Source organism: Mesoplodon bidens (assembly GCF_964165515.1).
Source record: "Mesoplodon bidens genome assembly, chromosome: 4".
Lineage (NCBI taxonomy): Eukaryota > Metazoa > Chordata > Mammalia > Artiodactyla > Ziphiidae > Mesoplodon > Mesoplodon bidens.
In genome coordinates, this window is record NC_138160.1 from 29,317,924 (window position 1) to 29,339,911 (window position 21,988).

At 46.7% G+C, this 21,988-nt stretch overlaps 1 protein-coding gene and 1 pseudogene across 9 annotated transcripts in view; one reads left to right on the forward strand and one right to left on the reverse strand.

The window, feature by feature from the left end:
* Positions 1 to 1,319: 1,319 nt before the first annotated feature.
* Positions 1,320 to 2,270, reverse strand: LOC308616479 (signal transducing adapter molecule 1-like; annotated as a pseudogene). Its single transcript has 3 exons — positions 2,122 to 2,270; positions 1,701 to 1,947; positions 1,320 to 1,476 (listed from the first exon to the last, which is right to left on the reverse strand). The product of its transcript is annotated as a signal transducing adapter molecule 1-like (transcript).
* Positions 2,271 to 10,064: 7,794 nt separating this feature from the next.
* RAI14 (retinoic acid induced 14) overlaps positions 10,065 to 21,988 on the forward strand; it is a 149,776-nt gene continuing 137,852 nt past the window's right edge. For 5 of the 8 annotated variants that reach the window (XM_081231017.1, XM_081231022.1, XM_081231021.1 and 2 more), the window contains exon 1: positions 10,258 to 10,416. The gene's annotated coding sequence lies outside the window, so the exon portion shown is untranslated. Of the gene's footprint in view, positions 10,084 to 10,257; positions 10,417 to 11,427; positions 11,591 to 17,250; positions 17,272 to 21,988 lie in introns of those variants that run through there. The other 3 variants (XM_081231020.1, XM_081231018.1, XM_081231019.1) reach the window with 3 other exon arrangements.

The following is a 21,988-nucleotide window of genomic DNA, read 5'->3' on the forward strand; positions in this document are numbered from 1 at the left end:
TCGTGGGCAGTGGCACTGTTCCTTGGCCGAGAGGAGACACCTGCTCCGGGGGAAAGCTGTAGCTCTGGAGCCGGCCCGTCTGTGTGTTCCCTGCGAGCGGGTAAGCCCCTCGCTGAGGAGAGCCCGGGTACACCTGAGGACCAGAAACACCAGGTGACTGAAAACAATACTGCTGATTCTGTAATTTTGCATACATGGAATACACTGGATCTTCCTTCCTTAACTTGGTATACAAGGACAGGGCCTCCATCACTTTAACATTGAGTTCTGAGAGTTCTGAATGTTCTCTATCAAAATCTTCCAGCTTCTCATCAATGAGAGGTCCCATCTGGTGACACATGGCTTCAAGATGAAGTAACTCTGGCAGATCTGGTCGATCATCACTGGGATCCGTACTTTGCAACATCTGTGGCAATTGGTCCATTTTATCTTCACCCATTTAGGCTTGTTCCGGCTCTGATTCTATCGTTTCTACCTGAACATCATCACTAAATTGTACCATCTTCTCCGTTTTAATCATTTCTGGTTCAGCAGTGAGATCTGCAGTCACAAAATTACAGGGGAATAATCCCAGGCCTTGATGGGTTGCACCTTTCCACCAGTTGGGGTCACTGTCATCAAGAACTGTAACAGGGCTTCCCTGGTGGCGCAGTGGTTAAGAATCCGCCTGCCGATGCAGGGCACACGGGTTCAAGCCCTGGTCCGGGAAGGTCCCACATGCCGCGGAGCAGCTAAGCCCGTGCGCCACAACTACTGAGCCTGCGCTCTAGAGCCCACAAGCCACAACTACTGAGCTCGCGTGCCACAACTACTGAAGCCTGTGCACCTAGAGCCCGTGCTCCACAACAAGTGAAGCCACCGCAATGAGAAGCCCGCACACCGCAACAAAGAGTAGCCCCCACTCACCGCAACCAGAGGAAGCCCATACACAACAGCGAAGACCCAACGCACCCAAAAATAAATAAAATAAATAAAAATAATAATAAAAAAGAACTGTAACAGTTTTTCCTGCTTTAAAAGTAAGTTCATTATCTTCAGCAGCTTCCAAGTCGTATACAGCACGAACTTTCAACCTTCGTGTTGGTGGTTAGTTAAGAGATTAGATGTGCTTGGATACAAACCGGAAAGGGTGGTTGACTGCTGCCTTTGTTCCTTCAGTGCCAACTCAATGGCTTTCGCTAAATCTTCTTTTTTGTTAGCCACAGTACCAGGATCTTTGGCTACCAGAGCTGGGCTTGCTTTTGCTTGTTCTACAGCCTCAATATCAAACGGAAGGCAGGGTCATGTAGTGGAAGGAACACTGGGCTGAGAGTCAGGAGGCCTGTGTCCTAGTTCCAGCTCTGTCAACTACTAGCTGTGGCCCTGGGCAAGCCACTTAACCATTCTGGATCTCAGTATCCTCATGCGAGAGCCAATAGCTGGAAACATAACACCTTGTTCCTTAAGGTTATTAACCATTGCTGATATTAGACTAAGCTGTGGATGATTCTTTTTTTTTTTTTTTTTTGTGGTACGCGGGCCTCTCACTGTTGTGGCCTCTCCCATTGTGGAGCACAGCCTCCGGACGCGCAGGCTCAGCGGCCATGGCTCACGGGCCCAGCCACTCCGCGGCATACGGGATCTTCCCGGACCAGGGCACGAACCCGTGTCCCCTGCATCAGCAGGCGGACTCTCAACCACTGCGCCACCAGGGAAGCCCGCTGTGGATGATTCTTAAATTCATCCGTCCATTCAACCATAAGAGCCTTTAATTTTTCACACACTTTAGGGTGACACTTGCTTAATACATTGCTTACTTCACTAGCAAAATCTCTTGAACATACTTCTAAGTGAAACATTTTGCCACAACTTGATACACATGCTCCTAGAAAAGTCAGAGCCTGCAGAGCAACATGAGGATCTTTATGGTTCACGCTCCTCATAATAGACCGAAGACAATCTTTAGGTCTGCATGGTGTCCACTGAGGTCTGCTGCCCACAAGGCTGGACAAAAAGTGACTGAGAGCTCTATGTTAAAGGGTTGCCAAAGCTCACACAGCTGTCAGAGCTCATACCAAAGTGGACAGTCCTTGCAGCAGAGCGTTTAGGCCTTGGTGATGGGGCTACACCATCCCAAAAGACTATTCTAAATCCATCCAATAACAACCAGTGCGAGACTGACCGGCTTTATCACGGATATCCAAAATGACGCCCCAGTCCTCAGCAGCATTCATCTCACCCATTGCTTTCTCGACATCCTGATCGAAGGCATTGGTGGCAAAGAGAGGCATCTCCACCGCGTGCTGAGGTATCCTCAGGGACTCCCCGTTGATACCAAGGGAGTCAGGGTGCGACCGAGGAAGGAAGGGTCCTCAGGCAGAAACAGCGACCGAGACGGACTCTCCAGGCTCCGCGGCAGCTCGTCCTCTCCCCGACCCCCAGCTACCGCGGCGGCGGCCAGCGCGGAGGAGCGGGGGCTCTAGCTTTGAGTCTGCTCCGTACACAAATCCCTAAAACTCTGTGTAACTTAGTTCTTTTTATTGCACAATAGGACAGTAATTATTGCCTTATTTTTTATAATGGGGGGGGGTAAAAAATGTGGCAGGTGGGTGTAAAAATCCTTTGTTAACTCTAAAGAGTGGTATCAGTGCCGGCCACTGTGTAGCTAAGGGATAGTATCAGGCTCCGCTTTGCAAAGAGAATGCACTTTGCTCTATACGCCTCCCGGGGCGAGGCGTCGGGGGGATCTGCCTGAGGAAGGTATCCAGATTCATTTGCAAGGATTAAAAATGTACTTTTCTGGGGAACTAGCACATAGCGCATACTACCAGTATCTTCCTTCTGCGTATAAACAACATAAAACCACAGCAAAAAACAAGGGTTGGGGCTTCCCTGGTGGCGCAGTGGTTGAGAGTCCACCTGCCGATGCAGGGGACACGGGTTCGTGCCCTGGTCCCGGAAGATCCCACATGCCGCGGAGCGGCTGGGCCCGTGAGCCATGGCCGCTGAGCCTGCGCATCCGGAGCCTGTGCTCCGCAACGGGAGGGGCCACAACGGTGAGAGGCCCGCGTACCGCAAAAAAAAAAAAAAAAAAAAAAAAAAGCAAGGGTTTAAGAAAAAAACCACACACAAACTCTTAAAATACAAATTGTGTATTTTTGCACCTTAGGAGATCAGCCTGTCTAAATATTTGTGTTCATTCAGCTCCATTGATTTTGCACCATCTGACTCCTCTGAGTTTCCTCAAGCTCTTTACCGATGGTGTGAACTCCTCAGGCCAGATTCATTAGGAAAACACCTTCATCACTCTACCCTGTTGCACTTGCCCATCCGTCTCACCTTGACCGGGGAGCCTGCTCTGGATATCCCTAAGCTCCCTCTTTTGCTACTGCGTCTGTGTCTTTTATCGGTGACCTGTCCCTTTGGAAAGGGCAGTGACCTTCTTTCTCTCCCACAGATGCGCCGAGGGTACCCCCGCCTCCACTTCCACTGTGTTTGTCTGCCTCCCTATGTTACAACCCAAAAGGGTTTGTTTTGGTTTTTTCCCTCCAGGGTTTTTAAAGCTTGGCTACAAGGTGTGGGGCTTGGTTCTTCAGACCAGCATCAGGGCTGGGAACTTGTTAAAAAGGCAGAAGTTCAAACCTTTCTTCAGACCTACTGAATCAGAACCTACTTTTTCAAGAGATCTCAGGGGATTCAGATGCACATTAAAGTTTGAAAACCAGGGCTTCCCTGGTGGCGCAGCGGTTAAGAATCCGCCTGCCAATGCAGGGGACACGGGTTCGAGCCCTGGGCCAGGAAGATCCCACATGCCGCGGAGCAACCAAGCCCATGCGCCACAACTATGAGCCTGTGCTCTAGGGCCCGCGAGCCACAAGTACTGAAGCCCATGCGCCTAGAGCCCGTGCTCCTCAACAAGAGAAGCCACCGCAATGAGAAGCCCGCACACCGCAACAGAGAGCAGCCCTGGCTCACCACAACTAGAGAAAGCCCACATGCAGCAATGAAGACCCAATGCAGCCAAAAAAATAAAATAAAAGAAAGAAAGAAAGAAAATAAAGAAAAAAAGTTTTTTAATTTGAAAGCACTGTTTTAAAAATCATCATACTGAAAGAACATTTTTAAACCAATAATTTGCAAATGTATTGTGTATAAGTCCCTTGGGATGCTCCTTAAGCATGCAGATTTTCTGATCCACCCAATGGAGAACCTGAGTCAGTATTTCTGTGGACAGACTAGTGCAGAGGCCACACTTGGAGAAACTCACTTTCAAACAGAAAAAGTAGAGCATCTTCACTGTGCTTTTCATCAGTGGAAGGTGTTTCTAGCATGTTAGGGTGATTCGCTTCTGACACACTTGTGGAGGTATAAGGGCAGGGCAGTAAGTTTCGGGGGTTTTTCCCTTTCAGAAACCTCCTAGATTCCTTCTTCAAGGCTCACAGGTGTTCAGACTTCTTCCTCAAGTTTTCCCAGGGGCACCTGTAGCCATCCCAACTTTACCTGGCTCATGTGTGCTTCACCTCTGCTTTCCGCAGTGTGTACTCGGGGAAGAGGGGCCCAGCGTGCATTAGACCACCTGCCCAGAAAGCAAGTGAGCATCTTCTCAGTACAGTCCTTCTGCCTGACTCTGATGGGCAGGGTTATGTCACTCTTCTCTCTGTACCTGCTCCCGGAGAGGACGAAAGATAATGGTATTTAAAACATGGGGGAAATCTCTTTTAAATGGCTATTTTATTCGATCCCTGTCACTTGATTTCCTTCCATCTTACTTCAGCCAGAATGTGCTCACAAATCCCTGTCCAAGATGAATATTCAGATTGGGTTCAAATTCTAGCCCTGGTGTTTTCTTACTATGTGATCTTCAGCAACTTTCTTAAGCTTCCCTGATCTATTTCCTTATCTCTAAATGGAAATAATAAGAGCATATACCCCAGAAGGTTGTTGTGAGGATTTTCAGAGTTAATGCTTGCCAAGTATTGTTCTACGTTTGCTGCAAAATAAGCATTGATAAATTTTAACATGTTATCAAAAAAGATGCTTTGGCAGAGATAGCTAGATGCCTACCTATGGTGGACTGGGACTTTGCTGGTCCCCTGTGAACCCTGCTTCCTGGATTTTATGCCTTTGTGTAATTGCTTCCCACTTTGACTTTGGATTCGGCCAGGCCATGAGCTTTGGCCAATGGGACCAGGGCAAGCATGATATAACTGGAGGCTTGATAAGCACTTGCACATTGAAGTGCATGCCCTCAGAACGTTCCTTCTTGGAACCCAGCCACTAGTCCATGAGGAAGCCCAAGACACCACGTGAAGGAGAACAAATATCTCAGCCAACAATCCCTAGCTGACCTCCAGCCGGGGACCAACACTAACCACTGGCTCTAGGAGTGAGACCAGTTCAGGTTATTTGGCCATTCCAGAGCCACCTGGTCAACCCACAGAATCATGAGAAATAATAGATAATATTGTTGTTGCTGTTTTAAGCCACTAAGTTTTGAGGTCGTTTGTTTCACAGCAACAGATAAACCCAATATCCATTCTCCCCATTTCCACATTAGCAGAACCCCAATTTTATTTCATGTACAATGTACCCAGCAAAAAAGTCTGTATTTCCTTCCCTTCCTTTCAGAGGGGGCTGGCCATGTGATACAGTTTTGCCCAATAAAATTAAGAAGTTGGGTGGGGCTTTCAGAAGATCTCCCTAAGAGGGGCAGGCCACACTGGCTGTCCTCTCTTCCCCTTCTGCCTGCCTGGAACACAGAATGGATGCTGTAGGCAGGTAAGCTGTCTTCTGACGACGAGGGGGAAATCTAGAGAATCACAGAGACCTCAGACCTGACAACCTTGAGCCACTGATCTAAATAAAGCAACTTTTCAGAATATGAGAAAAACAAGCCCCTATTTTGTTAAAGCCACTGTTACCTCATAACACGCACCGTTATCACTGTAACAGGCAGCTGATTCCAAGGCTCATGATGTTTCAATCACATTATTTACTAGCACGGAAGCTGCGTAGTACAGTCATTTTCAATCCAGGCTGCACTCTAGAATTGGAATCTCTGTGGGTGGAGGTGAGTTTACTTGTATTTTGGTTCCCATAGCACACTGCTTCCTAATAGTTCAGCAGAATAGTACGTCTCACATTTTCAAGGGCACAGCTTGCCTGGCAACATGGCTTGGCAAAGCCACAGAATAGTGCTAAAGAGCTAGAAAGCAACATGAAGGCATTTGCTGTTTTCTTTTTTTTTTTTTTTTTTTTGCGGTACGCGGGCCTCTCACTGTTGCGGCCTCTCCCGTTGCGGAGCACAGGCTCGGGACGCGCAGGCTCAGTGGCCATAGCTCACAGGCCCAGCAGCTCCGCGGCATGTGGGATCTTCCCAGACCGGGGCACGAACCCGTGTCCCCTGCATAGGCAGGCGGACTCTCAACCACTGCACCACCAAGGAAGCCGTGCGGAATGTATTTTTACCAAACATCTTAGCCTCCCCTCCCCATCAGGTGCCCAAGGTCACTGAGAAGGAAAGGGTAGTAACCTACCCTTGGAGAAATTTCTGCTGGTTTCCTGGCAAGTGGAGAAACCATGGGCTAATCAGTGTTTGCACGCTACTTTATTACTATGGACTTACTAAATTATGAAAAGCAATGCCACACGTATTAATTTCTCCCATGTCACGGTTTCCTCCTATTTGGAAACATCGTCAAGAAAACACAAAAGGTGGTTTTGCTATGAATATTTGGCCTTTCCCCCATAGATGATCTCTCTCCAAACTTCTGATTGTGTTTTTGCTCCATTCTCTGGACTGGGTCCAATATCACCACATTCCTCTCAATTATGCTGCCTCTAACTAGACCCAGAAATGCAGTCAGACCCTGACCAAACACCAGAGTGGACGGCTACGTTTTGACTCTGGTACTTTTCGGCTATCTCTACCTCCTCCTTCAGGGACAGTTTCTTTTTATCCCAACAAGTCTTAGCTTTGTTTTCTCAAACTTAAGAAGTTTTTAATCTGGGGAGAACTGATATTGGTGAGAGATGGAGCAAGAAAGAAGGAATGTAATATTATTTAATTTCAGAAATGAAAATGGAGCCCTACTAATCGATGAATTTCATTTATGGATCCTGCTAAGTGCTGGCTAGCAACACTATTAGGACCTGCTAGAACAGACCCTTGGCCATAACATGTGGGGACAACGTTGCTTGTGAAGGCTCTTCAAACTAAGAGAATGGTCTTAGGATGTTAGAGGCCATGTAAGTCAACGTTCTCTTTTACTGATTGGGAAAGTGGGCCAGGTGAGATTCAAACATGTGGTGCAGTTCAAAGGGCAAGTTAGTCAAGCACAGGGGTCGGGAAACCTGGTCCCCTGGCTTTTATTACTCTCAGTATTGCACATCACACCACAGTTGCTTTGATTTGGGGATACTTCTCCTATTGTAATTCAACATGCTGTTCATCCCCAAAAGGTTCTACCAACTCTATGCAGTTTATATGGTCATTTTTTCCTTGCTTCCATCTCTCAAACCCTTTCACGTGGGTCAGCTCTCCATCCAAGGGTGGTGTTCAATGTATCCCGAACCCAATTAGCACTTTCTAAAAGGCCTGGGCGATAAAACCACTTGGTGGTCAAGTATGGGTGTTCAATCCCATACTTGACCACCAATCTCCCTGCAGGTGGCAGAATGTCAGCTGTGGTCTGAAGCAGGTGGTTTGAGTTTCAACGGAGGGCGGGAGCTGGTAAAGGGTCTTGGCACAAAGATTAACTATGAATCCTTCCCTCCACAACAATCTCTCACCCAGACTAATGTAGATGGTGAGATTACAAATCAAGGAGAATACTGGCAGGGTGGTGGTGGTGGGATGAATTGGGAGATTGGGATTGACATATATACACTAATATGTATAAAATGGATAACTAATAAGACCTGCTGTATCAAAAAATAAATAAAATTCTAAAATTAAACAAATAAACAAATAAATAAATTAATTAAGGAGAATAAGTACACAAGCCACCTATGGGAGCCACAGGGCTGACAGGGGCCTACTGGTCCCCAAGCAGGTAGCTGGAACAGAGCCTGGCCATGTAGAAGAGAAAAAAAAAAAAAAAAAAGAAGGGGGACAGGGCTCCTATGAATAAAAGGCTGATGACCCTGCCTTACACAGTTTTGTTTGATAGTTTAACTCCTTCAGCTACAGAATACACACATGTTAACCTTCCAAAGCAGCACAGTACACCCTGTACCCCGTTCCAATGCCCACCTTGCCAGCTGCCACCACTTGAAAGAGACTGACCTGCTGAAAGGGGAACAGAAAACTCACACGTGGCAGTATTGTTCCCGATAAATACCCTACGCTTCACCATCCATATGAACTGCAATGAAAAACTGTATTGTGGAAATTGCCAGCACTAAACCAAAAAGAAGTTTACCAGTTCCCGTGTCTTTTAGAGGGTGGTTTGAGAGGGATAAAAGACAGGAAGAGGAGTGTACATCTTGCTTTAAACCTGTTCTTCATCACTTCTCTAAGGAATCTCTGACCTACGATTTAGGAAGGGAAGACCATGCAACTAGTTACACAGCTTTTGTTCTCTGTTTGATAAGTCACTTGTTAAAGCTAAGACAGGCTGTTCCCTTGGCTTGGCCCTGGGTGGGGGAGACAGGGGTACAGATGAAGTCTGACCTGGGGTGGTGGAGATCTGACCAAGACATTATAAACTGAACTCAGGTTAATTTCAGTTTTTGTTGGAATTAAAAAAAAATTCAATTGTTTGAGTCGATCTCACCAAAAAAAGGACTCATACCACTCATTTATTCGAGAAAACTTCCTGCCCTGTGCAAAGGACGTAGAGTTAACAGGGGGAACACGGGCTTAGGTGAATAAAGACTTTTCTTTTTTAAACATCTTTACTGGAGTATAATTGCTTTACAATGTTGTGTTAGTTTCTGCTCTGTAACAACATGAATCAGCTGTATGTATACGTGTATCCCCATATCCCCTCCCTCTTTAGCCTCCCTCCCACCATCCCTATGCCATCCCTCTAGGTGGTCACAAAGCAACGAGCTGATCTCCCTGTGCTATGCGGCTGCTTCCAACTAGCTATCTATTTTACACTTGGTAGAGTATATATGTCCATGTCACTCTCACTTCGTCCCAGCTTACCCCTCCCCCTCCCCGTGTCCTCAAGTCCATTCTCTAAGTCTTCGTCTTTATTCCTGTCCTGCCCCTAGGTTCATCAGAAGACTTTTAAAGCCACAGCTGGTTGACATGATCAAAATGAGTGGCAGGGCTTCCCTGGTGGCGCAGTGGTTGAGAGTCCGCCTGCCGAAGCAGGGGACACGGGTTCGTGCCCCGGTCCGGGAAGATCCCACATGCCGCGGAGCGGCTGGGCCCGTGAGCCATGGCCGCTGAGCCTGCGCGTCCGGAGCCTGTGCTCTGCAACGGGAGAGGCCACAACAGTGAGAGGCCCGCGTACCGCAAAAAAAAAAAAAAAAAAAGAGTGGCAAAGCCGTCCCAAATTTAACGGGAAGTGGAGAGCTTTGAAATCCTTGGAGCTACACAGGAGGAGCCCATCACGATTCAAACGACGGGCTCAGCGGGCTGGGGAAGGGAGAGGAGCTGTCGGCGCCTCCTTTGCATCCCAGACCCTGCAGGGAGGGCGTTCCTCATGGTGCCTCTCAGTTCAGACAGTAGGTTTCTCCTTCCTAACTCTCCGAGCAATACTTCACGCTGGTAGTTTTCTCCTGCCACCTGATGAGCGTTACCGAACGTATTCCAACCAACTGGTTCAGTCCAGAGACTACGAGCATGTTCTAGTTTACTTTCTGTTCAGTAATTTTGGAAAATATGACCGATTTGATTCTGGTTAGAAAGCGCTTGGATCAGCGACTTTAAAACACCCCACGACCGCAAACGACTTTGGACGTTAACCAGAAATACATTACTATTCGGGATCTCATCCGTCCTAAACCCTGGGGTCAGAGCACCAGTGGTTTCCATTAACTTCAGGTGATGATGATGAAAGATCCACGGGGGAGAAGCCCACGATCCGTGGAAAACTAAAAGCAAGCCGCGGACGCCCAGGGCGCGCGGGCCGGGAGTACCTCCCGCAGGTCCGGATCACCTGACTCGCGGAATTTGGGGCCGCGCGGGGTGGAAGGGGAGGGGAATGGTTAGCACCTCCCTTCCCGCTCCCGCGGGATCCGGGTCGGCGGGGGCCGGCGCCGGGCGGCCACGTGGTGGTGCTGCCCCCGCCCCGCCCCGCCGGCCCAGCCCGGGAGCCGCGGCGCCCACTGACCCCCGCAGCGGGGGAGGAGGAGGGGCCGAGGCGCAGGAAGCTGAGCAGGAAGCGAGCCCGGCGGCCGCGTTTTCCTCGGGAAGCGGCGGGCGGGGTAGCGCAGCCAGCGGGGCCGGGGAGCCGTCGCCGCCGCCGCCGCCTAGATGGGGTGAGTGCGCGGCGCCGAGAGTCGGGAGGCTCCCCGGAGCGGGCTCGCGGGCTCCGGTCCCCGCCTTTGTGTCTGGGGTTCGGACGAGGGAGGCGGCCAGGAGGCGCGGACGGCGCGCCGGCGGAGTGGCTCGGCGGGCTGGCAGCGAGGGTCCCGCCACCAGTTCCTTGTCCCCGCCGGCCGCCCGCTGTCTGCAGAGGGCAGACTGGGAAACACTGGAAGAGGAGGATGGTGGGCGTCAGAGCAGAAAGGGCGGACGAGCCAAGTTAGGAGCGGGGTTTTCTCCTACCGGCCCCCGCGACTCGCAGGCCGGCTGGGGCAGGGGTGGGTGCGGAGGGAGCGCGGGTGGGAATGAATGACCAGTCCCCGGCAGGGCGTTCTGGGTGCCCCGAGTCGGTTCCCGTCCCACCTGCCTGGCCCGCCCGCGTCTGGCTCCCCCCGAACCCCGCTTCAGGGCTCGACCCGCCTCCGCGCTGAGCTTTGAGGAGCTGGGGAGGAAGGCGCGAGCGGGAGACTCGGGGGGCTCGGCGGCCGAGGGTCACCTATTGTTCTTTTTCTGACTCCGGGAGCCCTCCGCTGGCCCAAGGGTGCTGGCAGGGCCACTCCGGGCCTGCGACTGACCCCGCTCCCCGTCCTTCCTGTCCTTTTCCTCACCCCAGCTCCGAGGAGGGCCGGGAGGAGAGATGCTGGAGTTCGGGCAGCCTCCGGGCAGCTGGGGCTTTGGGAGGAGGCAGGACGTGGAGCCGCGCGCGAGAGGGACGCCCGCCCGCCATCTACCCAACCTCTGCCCGGGAGGGTGGGTACCCTCCCTAACCCCCCCCCCCTTCGCTGCTGGCTCGGGCAGGTTTTTGTGCCCGCGGTTTAGTTTCTGCAGTTTGCAGAGTACATCTGCTAACCCCGGGCTCACGCTCTCCTTTGCGTTTGGACCTCGTCTCCCGCTTTTGTGGAGGGGGGTGGGCCTCAGAGCCGGGAGAGACAGCAGACGCGGCAGACGGAGCCCAGGGGAAAGTGGAGGCGCTGCAAGTGATCTCCCAGCGCCTGGGCTCTGTAACCAGGCTTGGGCTTCTCCAAGGAGCCCAGCTCAGCGCAACTTTGTTTCCAGTGACTGGGGCAAATCTGCGGACTCAAGGCCGCTCACCTGAACCAGCGGCTTCCCTTGGCCACAGGCTCACAGGTGACTTAGATGGGTTTCTCTTTTCCTTCCGCGGGAGGAGACTACCCAGCGCCCTGCCAGTTCTCTGGAGAGTGTCATCTCAAGACCGTCAGGGCCTGGCAGAGGGAGGAATTGGTTTTACTGATCAGTGGGACTTAAACGAAGCTCATCTTAGCGAGGAGAGTCTCACCTCCTTGAGGTCTGAACAAAGTTGGAAAAGAGAGTGTGTATCACAGGGAGGCTGGATTTTGATTGCTCGGTCTCCAGCCTGCAGAGTCGTTGTTTACAGGTGTGGCTGGGAATTTTATTACCGATGGATGTAATCAGATCATCCTTTCTTAATGATGCTTACTTAACCAGTGTCATATTTTTCCCTTCCGCTTGGAAGATAATAGATTTTATGTGAGGACATTTATCCAGTTCTTGTAATTTTTAACCAGTGCTTGCAGAACTTGGATTGGGAGAGGTGCTCCCATTCTGGGCTGTCTCCATTCATTGAAATGCTTCAGTAATGAATGTATTGTATCATTTACGCTCCTTAGATGTGTTTTTATGGCTTTTTTGGGGGGGAGGGAGGGAGGGTTATAACCCTGTTGAAAAATCTTATTACTGTTATCTGTGAAATTGAAATAAAGTAATGGGTGCTGGGCCCTGGAGATTCAATGGGGACGTGATGTAGTGCCCCTGTCTGCTAGTAGTGTATCTGACAATGAAGCTGTCTCCAGACTGCCACTTCCATAGCATCTTTGAGGCAGGCACACCTAGTATCACTCACCTTTTAAAGGTGAAGAACCTGAGCTTTGCAAGTTCAGGGAACTCGGCCTTGGAGTCACTGGAATGTGATGAAGGAGCTTTGTCTGTCTCTCTGTTCCTTCCTTCTAGCCTTCCTTTTTTTCCAAATAAAAGTATGAAAAATTTCAAACGTACCTAAAGAGAACATAGTAAGGCTTCCATTTTTCCATGACTTATGTCTGAGTTGCTAATCTTTCCATATTTGCTTCATACCCCCCCCCCACCCGCCCCTTAAAAATAAACTGAAACTGAAATATTTTATCCATCCTTCCTCCTCTGCCTCCATCCTGGTTACCTCCAGGTAACCACTAATGTGAAGTCAGTCTACAGAGTGCCCAAAGGTGTTTGGTACTTCGGTATTACATATCCGCAAACTGTATCCGCGAGCTTGTGTGTTTAACATTTTACTTAAATGGCATAATTCTATATACACACGGCTTGCATTTTTAAATTTGTCATTATGTGTTTGAGGTACATGTAGATCTTATTTACTTTAGCTGCTACAGAGAATTCTAGTGTAGGAATACATTGTAGCATACTCTTCCTCACCAAGAGAAAATTTGAGTTTCCACTTTTTCACTGTTACACTTTTTCTGCAGAGGACAGTTGATCCTTCCCACTTTTTTACTGTAACAGTGCTGCAGTCAACATCTGAGACATGTTTCCTTGAGTAGTTTCTTTGTTACACACCTATACCTTTGATTGCTGGGTAGTGAGATCTAGGTAATGATGCATTTATTATTTCTTCCTCAGCAATATGTAGGGTGTATGTAGGGTCTCTCTTGGTTATTTGCTGAATGAAAGGTAAAATCGATCAATTTTTAGCTCTAAGAGTGTTAGTTGGCTGGATTCTTTAGTTTTTTCAATTAAAAAAAAAAAGAGTGCCTCTTAATTATAAAGTTGGAGCATCAGACAGAAGTGTGGTGCTGAGTTTGGGATACGTGTGCTGAAGCCTTTTCTTGGCCAGGCACTGGTGGTGTAACCCTGGGTTACTCACTGTACCTTCTCCTCCTCATTTCTTCAGACTTGGAAAGATTAAGGGGCTTGAGTATGCATTTACAAAGGCACATTCCTGCTCTAAGTGTGTATGAAAATATGGCTGTGTTCATGACATTTTACCCCGAATTGTAACCTCTTAATCTGGAAGCAGTTCAAGGCATTTAAACCCATTGGTTTCCTCATTATTCCTTCAAATTGCCAGGCACACTCCTGTCTCAGAGCCATTGCATTTACTGTTCCCACTCTCTGGACTGCTCTTCCCCTAGATGTTTCCAGGGCTGTGCCCCTCAACCCCTTAGCTCTTCACTTAGACATCACCTTCTCAGCCCATCTTCCCTGGCCACCCCCTTCTAGCATGTCCTGCTGCTCTTTTCTCCTTTGTTTATTTATTTATTCAGCCATTTATTTATTTATTCGGCCATTTATTTATTTATGAATGAATGAATGAATGACCAGGGGTCGAACCCGGGCCCCCAACAGTGAAAGCACCAGTTCCTAACCACTGGACGCGGAGAGTTCCCTTTGCTCCTTTATTTTCTTCCATGGCACTTAATTGCCTTCAAACTTGCCAGAAGTTTGTATTAGTTTGGTTCATATTAGTAGTATGTCTGTCCTTACTGGAATATGTGCTCCAGGAAGACAGGCGTTTTGTCTCTTTTTGTTTACTGTTGAATCCCTAGCGTCTAGGACATTGTTGATGTACCGTAAGTGCCCACATGTTTGTTGAATGAAAGAATTTCATGCTTTTTTGTTGTGATTTGTCTACTTAGAATTTCTCTTAGCACATATTGGATATCCTAAAAGGTGCTGGCTGTTCTCCCAGCTGTATTTGAGTTCCCCAGATGTCCTATTTACAGGTTCCATCAGGATAAAAACACAGGTTCTTACACACAAAGCACTTGATTTAAATCTGTGTGATTTATCCCACAAAGCACTCGTGTCTTCATATTTTTCTGCAGCATTTACCTAAACCTGAATTCAGAAGAAAACAGAAGTAACACGATGCTCAGAAGCACACCCATGTTTCCTTTTCTTGGTACCTTAGCTTTCCCACATTTTAAATGTGGGAGATGTATAACCAAGTGATGTTCTCTCTCCGTTCCATACAGGATCCAAACAGACTAGAAACGGTCTCGAGTAACACCCACCACACTGAATTTCTAAGAATAGAAAGTGCATTTCTCAGAATCGTTGCAGAGGGTTTACTCATCATGGCTCTGATTTTGTGCATTCATCCTGAGGTGTTGTTTTCTTTTTTCTGTGGTTGGGGGGCAACGGTGACCTTAATCTGAAGATCCAGGGGAACCAGTATATAGAGTAGTGTACCCAGAAATCCTTAAAAAGCTGTGTCACATCATAAAATCCTTAACTCGTGGTACTGAAAACATTCCCTGTTAGTGCCGCGCATTATTTTGCTAAAAGCCAACTGGATTTCCTCTACGTAGGAGAAATGATGAATATAGGAGTTGACAAAACAAAGCTAAATATATCAAAGGCCTCTTGGGTATGTTTTAAATAGGTGATAGGGAAAAGGATTCTAGATTTTTTCCCCATTATTTATTTATATAGGTATATGATACTGATGGTATCCTTTTAAAAAAATCATTAAGATGCTGCATGATTTAGAGATTATTTCTTTTTGTTTTATTGCTACCCACGAGCTGAAAAGTGTTGGTTTAATGAAAGAGAAATGTTGTTAGTCAAACCTCAGTTTCCCAACTCTAGCCATCTACAATGAATAGACTGCTCTAGCCTTTGATATCAGACTCACTGGTTATTAGTCAATTTAGTCAGTATTTTAATAAGTAACTGTAACTGTACAGACTTAGCCATGTGTTTTAAAACAAAACGTTTTTCTCTTTGAAGTATGCCTCATTCTTCAATCTTATATTGTGTCCAGTAGAGTATCTGTCACATAGTAGGTGGTTAACATTGAACTACACACACACACACACACACACACACACACAGGGCCATAAAGTCCTTCAGGGTGGTCATCAGATATTGAGCTTTCGGAGTCTAGAGGAGAATTTAAACAGTAATCAAAAGGCCGAGGAGTAGAGGTAGTTAGCAAAATGCTAAGGTTGAAGTTCAGAAGATGTAGTTCTCCTTTCTCGGGCAAGTCATATCACCTCTATAAGCCTTAGTTCTCTTACCTATCGTTAAGAAACCCCTTTCTGCCCTATCCACCCTTTGGAGCAGTTCCTGTGTCTTAACTGCTTCACCAGCTGGTTTTGTGTGATGGGTCTCACCTCATTTAACCTTACCTGGGATCTAGTCCAGTTCTTCCTGTAGTAAATGGCATTCACTGGAAATAGTGTCTTGCCTTATAAATTCCACAACCATTGGTCACCCCTGGGTAAGGGGCAACCTTTGGGAGTTCATGACTTATCCATCCCTGCTTCTAAATGAACAGAATCCAGTTGTGAGAAAAGTTGGTTGTAGTCCAAGAAGTTTATTCTACAGTGGAAGAAAATATATAATTTTTTCCTTTATTTTTTTCTTAAATTGACATTTAGTGAACACCAAAGTTTATCATCAAGTAACCAAACATAAGCAGTTCATCCTCTACTATATCAATTTCCCTCAAAATCAATGACTACTTTTAAACCTCAATTCAGCTTTTCTTATTGCTGTTAAGTATTGCAGTTGGTAAGAGCAGTATCAGTCCTTTTCTTTTTTTTTTCCTTTGCTTACTAGATGAATTCAGTTTGCTTAATCCAGAATGTTTTCTTTTTAAAGAGCGAAATGACCCTAGAATTAACAGCCCAGCAGCATCTCTCTCTTTTCACTTTCACTACATCTGTCCAGTTCCCTTTGCTGGCTGAAGTGACAGAAACCCAGCCAGGAAAAGAAGCTCTGGCAGAGCTCACTGGTGGGGAGTAAAAGGCTGAGCAGCTTCCTTTGCTCTAGGGCAGCACAGAGTCAAGTGTTTTCCTCCAAGAGGAGTTCATTTTGCAAACGAGGCAGGCCATCCAGCAGTGATTCTTAAATATTTTTGAGTCAAAGATGGACACTTTTGCAAATTGGATGCAGGTGTTGGACTACTTTTCCTAGGGGGAAATTCACTTATATGAAATGGTGCTGTACATTTGTAATCTTTGTCAGTTTCAAGAGGTTCATGGAAGTCCCTGTGTGAAGCCCAGTTATGAACCTCTTTGGAGTCCCCATGTTAACGCAAGATCTATCGAATGTACCTAGAAAATCTTGTTGCCTTTGTCCTGTTTACTTTTTTTTTTTTTGCGTTACGCGGGTCCCTCATTGTTGTGGCCTCTCCCGTTGCGGAGCGCAGGCTCAGCGGCCATGGCTCACGGGCCCAGCCGCTCCATGGCATGTGGGATCTTCCCGGCCCGGGGCACGAACCTGTGTCCCCTGCATCAGCAGGCGGACTCTCAACCACTGTGCCACCAGGGAAACCCCTGTCCTGTTTACCTTTAACAACCACCTCATAAGGATCAGGAGTGCAATGACAGGGGGTCTGTTTTCTATCATGTGCCACTGTTCCCCAGACCTGATAACCTATCATACACAAGTGAAAAGTAATAATTGTGGGTTTTATACCCTCAGTAGGAAAACCAGTCTCTAGTTGCTATATTAACCAGTCTACATACCACTGACCACTTTTAGGAACTATTTCTGTTGGATGCAGTAAGATGCTATTTAGAAGTCATAAAAAGCGAACCTGTCGTATGCCTATTTCGCAGAGGTGTGATGGATTCTGAGGCTGGGTCATGAGTTCCTCACCCCAGGGACAACATTTCTTGGTCTAGCATTGGACCTGTACCGTTTTCTGCTTTCCAGGTAGCAGCAGTGTCCTCCCTTTGCTGTTGCAGGAGGGAACTGAGATGTCCCTGGGTCCGGCCCACGACACTTCTAAGCTCACGGGGGTCGATCTCTGACTGCTCAGCCAGGTGGGGGGAATATCCTGCCTGGCTCTCTGTTCTGTGCTTCTCATCTCGGCCTCCTACCCTATGGGGCTGCCTCCAAAGGGACTCGAGGAAGACAGAGCCACGTTTCCTAGTTGGGGGGGCTGGCCCTCAGCTGGAAGCCTGCTCTTGCAGAGGAGCTCGCCCTTCTGTGGGAGGTGCAGGTGCTGGGAGAAGGTACTGCCATCGTCGACCACACCCAGGAACTTGTTCTGTCCCTCCATCTTAGGCGACATTCTCCATCTCTTCAGCCAGTAGTTGGGCCAGGGGCTTCCCTGGTGGCGCAGTGGTTGAGAGTCCGCCTGCCGATGCAGGAGGGGACACGGGTTCGTGCCCCGGTCCGGGAGGATCCCACGTGCCGCGGAGCGGCTGGGCCCGTGAGCCATGGCCGCTGAGCCTGCGCGTCCGGAGCCTGTGCTCCGCAACGGGAGAGGCCGCAACAGTGAGAGGCCTGCGAACCGCAAAAAAAAAAAAAAAAAAAAAAAAATTGGGCCAAAAGGGATGCGGGCCTACCTGTAACAGGGTGAATGATGCAGGTTCTTTCAACGAGTTGGTTTAATTGAATTGAGCGCCGTCTTTGCTCCAGTCACTCTGCTCCTAGGCTGGCAGCTTCCGGAGGTGCGGGCCGTCTTACGTAGTGTCCGATCCCCTTTGAGCAGCATGTGTTGGTGGAGTCGTTGGGCAGTGGATAGAAGATCCAGGGGTGAGCAGCAATGCCGGCCTTCACGGAGCTTCGAGTTGTAAAGAGGTTAACACATTTTCATTCCACTGCAGCACAAGGTTCCAGTGGTTGGAATGGGATGGCGGCGGGAGCTCATTGTACAATGGAGACTGAGGTCTGGGGAAGAGAAATGACCCCTTGGAAAGTGGCACAGTCAGTGAGGGGCAAAGCTAGACGTGAACCTTAGTTCTGGATGCCCTTGGCACAAGGCTTCTAGATGTTGTCCATTTCTGTTTCTCTCGGAAGTAGACAGTGACCTCGGGAGCCCCACATGGAGCTAATTACAATTGTTAGCAGTGAAGAAGACTGGTGTAGACTTGGACAAGCTGTGTTGGAGATGAGTGGGGAGTCCTGGGTGGGGCAGATGACATTGAGCAGTGACATGAAGGTTGGAAAAGGAACTGGAACACAGGCCCCTAGCATCCTGCTGGGCGAGAACCACATAAACAAATCTATTTGTCAAGCTTTGTCAGTGATTTAACAAGTTCTGTGCTGAGCCTCTTAGTCTGATGAGAATGCTCACATAACTTGACCATCACCTCCTACGAGAGTTGACCTGCTGGTGACTGATCGCTTTTCAAAAGTGAAAGGGAGTGCTAACTTTCAGTGGATGTTTTGACCCATAGTCATTTCACTGGTGGGAGAAGCAGCCTGTTCCCAGTAGCCTCCTCCCAGCTACCCCAGAGGACGTGGGAACTGGTGAGCCACAAGGCTCACGGACTTGTGGGTTGCTTTTTCTTCCTTCCTTGCCAAACGCACCCAGAAGGGAAACACAGTTGACCCCTGAACAGTGAGGGGGGTTAGGGGGATTCCCCCTCCCACCAAGTTGAAAATCCATGTATCACTTCTGACTCCCCCAGAACTTAACTTCTAATAGCCTACTGTTGACCAGAAGCCTTACTGGTAAGGTAAACAGTCGATTAGCACATATTTTGTATGTTATGTATATTATGTATGGTAGTCTTACAATAAAGTAAGCTAGAAAAAAGAAATGTTAAGGGAATAGTGTAAGGAAAATACACTTACAATACTGTACTGGATGTATTGATACTGTAAGTTTACGTTGTCTGTTTATATGATGAATTGTCTCTCGATATCTACATCGGTATTGTCTTATACAAAACCCTGTAGATGTTATATGTATTACTAACACTAGACATCAAAAATGAAAATATGTGAAAAAATTCATATTTATAGGAAGAAGCAGCAATGTGATTGCTTTATGGTAGCCTAGTGTAGTTGATACAATTGCTTCATGGTAGTGTAGCCTATACACTAATGAATGAATCTTGATAAAATTTTATGACATACGGTATTACAGTCATATTAATAATACAGTATTGGAAACATCATTCCATATTTTAAAACACCACTTACCTGTGATGATAGGCTGATATGCAGATTCTCCAGTTATGAGAGACAGAGGCATACTCTACAGTAATACAATTCTTTGACGGCAAAGTTACAAAACAGTAAGAAAATGAACACATTTATTTTATATTAAATATCACTCACATTATGCCTGTGTAAGGACGCGCTGGTATCTACACATTTTATGCATTCATGACATACCATTTACACATTTTTTTATATTTCTAGGCTACACGGTTCATTGGTGGGTTTTTTCAAACTGTCGCAAATCTCCCAAAATTTTTCCAATCTACTTATTGAAAAAATTTCACATATAAGTGGACTTGCACAGTTCAGACCTGTGTTGTTCAAGGGCCACAAACGTAAGTAGCGCCCTGAGGTCCCGCATTGAACCATGTCAGGAAGGCCTCGCCCAGGGCTGGGTGGGGAGTAGTCTACCATTCTCTCTCAAGCTGAATCTTATTTCAGGTCCAATCCGCATTCATCATGGATGCAAAATGCTTCGAATACTCTCAGAACCTTCTTGAATCTTTGTTTAAAAAAAAAATCCTTAATTTTCGTTGGGGCAGTATCATTTTTCTCTTTTGAGGAAAAAAGTTTTACATTTCTTTCCTATGAGCTTTTTATAAATTGGGAAAAACTTGAAAATATAGGCATGGAAACCAACCAATATCTATATACCGTCCAGGATTTCCTAGGAGGTTTTTTTGATTTTTTAAAGAAAAAACTCATTTCTGCCACTAACCTTCTGTATACATCCAGTCAGCAATCTTGATCAACTCCTCAGTAATTAGATTCTTTCTGTGCTATACAACTTTACACCATGTTGGTGTGCTGTTTGTTGACTTTTTCTATCGCTTTTCCTCTGGAGTCTCTCAAAGCTAGAACAAGATTTCTTCAGAATGACTCCTGTCCCAGCCTGTCTCCTGGCCAATCTGTTGACAGCTGCTACTGTTTGTGCCTTGTTTGGCAACAAGCTTGCTTTCTTCTTCTCCTTTAAAACAACCCCTGATTATTTTAAGTGCGTACTGCTTGGAACAAAGCGCATTTGATTCTCATTACATTGCAAGTGGGTGTTTATATCCACGGTGGCAAAAGAAAAAGAAAGAGTAGCTCACCCTATCCTGGTGATATCTGAGGTGGCAGCCTGCCGGCTGTGGGTGCTTCTATGTGTGGCTTCCAGAACAAATGTCACCTGCTCCCCCCCCCCCCGCCCCATTACCGTCTCGCTGGTGATTTTTTTAAGATACACTTTTATTATGATATTGGTGCTTTTAATTGTCGTAAAGCATTGTAGTATTTCATTGTTTTATAGCTTGGAGAGAGGTGTTATACAGGACATTAGAATAATTTCTTAAGGAACAGAAATGTCCTAATGATGGGGAACTAAATATCTCGAAGTTCTGCTCTTCCATATTGTTGCTAAACTATGGAAACCTCCGCCGTAATCTGTAGTTTGCCAGCTTAGCTGAGTATAAAAATAGCCACTTCACTTGTCTGTAATTATCTTTACATTTTCTGTTATTGACTCGGTATCTTTAGCAAAGCTATATGGAAAAGGATTTTTCTGACTGGTGAAAAATTCATTAGATAAATTCATTAGATTTATTCATTATGCACATGCTCCACATGTTAAAAGGACAGAGAAATAAAGATGCCACCTTTCCCTGGAATGTTGTGAGGACAAACAGCCAGAAGGAATGCCTTTTTTCATATTGGTCCATTCAGACTTCCTAGGGGGAGTTCTGTATGTGCCAGCGGCTGATCTGAGGACTGTTCCACCTTTAAAGGCAGCTAAATTTTTTTGAAGTTGTAAAACGGTTGGTTTGTTGGCCAGACTTTTTTTTTTTTTTTTTAAATTACTAGTGTTGTCTAATATGCAGCCCAGTGTTGTATTTTGGGCTTAGGAGCTGAATCTGAATCCAGCCTTCTCCATTTTTAAATTGTGCCACTTTGGCTAAGTAAACTTTCTTGGCTGCAATTTCCTAATCTTGAAACTGAGAATAAAAACAATAGCATCTAATTTTGAAGTGGTGTGAGCATTAAATGAGATAATACTCACTTATAATCAACTAGTAAAAAAATAAAATAAAATTTTGTAAAATAAAATTTTGCAAAGTAATCATTTAAATAAATGATAGCTATTTTGTGGCTGTTATTACTATTGCTAATGTTATCATGTTCCTTATCATCCTACCTCTGAAGAACTGCTGATAAATTGGCCAATATGACTGTACCTGCCATTATAATCTATAGCTATAAAGACGGGTTGCCCCCATATGTCACTGAAACACATCTGCCGGGAATCTTCTGTGTAGTTCAGAACTATGTTTCCCTGTGTTATCATTCCTCCATTTAGTCCTTCTTTATATCCTTGGGTAATGTAGACAGTGTAAAGACACATTTCCTTTAATCATGACCAATCCTCTTCCCAACTGTATTAAGGAATTCCTCAGTCTCACCAGACAACTTGCCTTGTTTCAGTCATCATCTAGGCACAGAGCAGTAACATTGTGGTTAAGATGAAGATGCTGAGATACTTAGAATGAAGGAGAAGTTAAATTCCCTGTTGAGTCCTTTGGAAAATTGTCCAACTGTTGATAGAGAAAA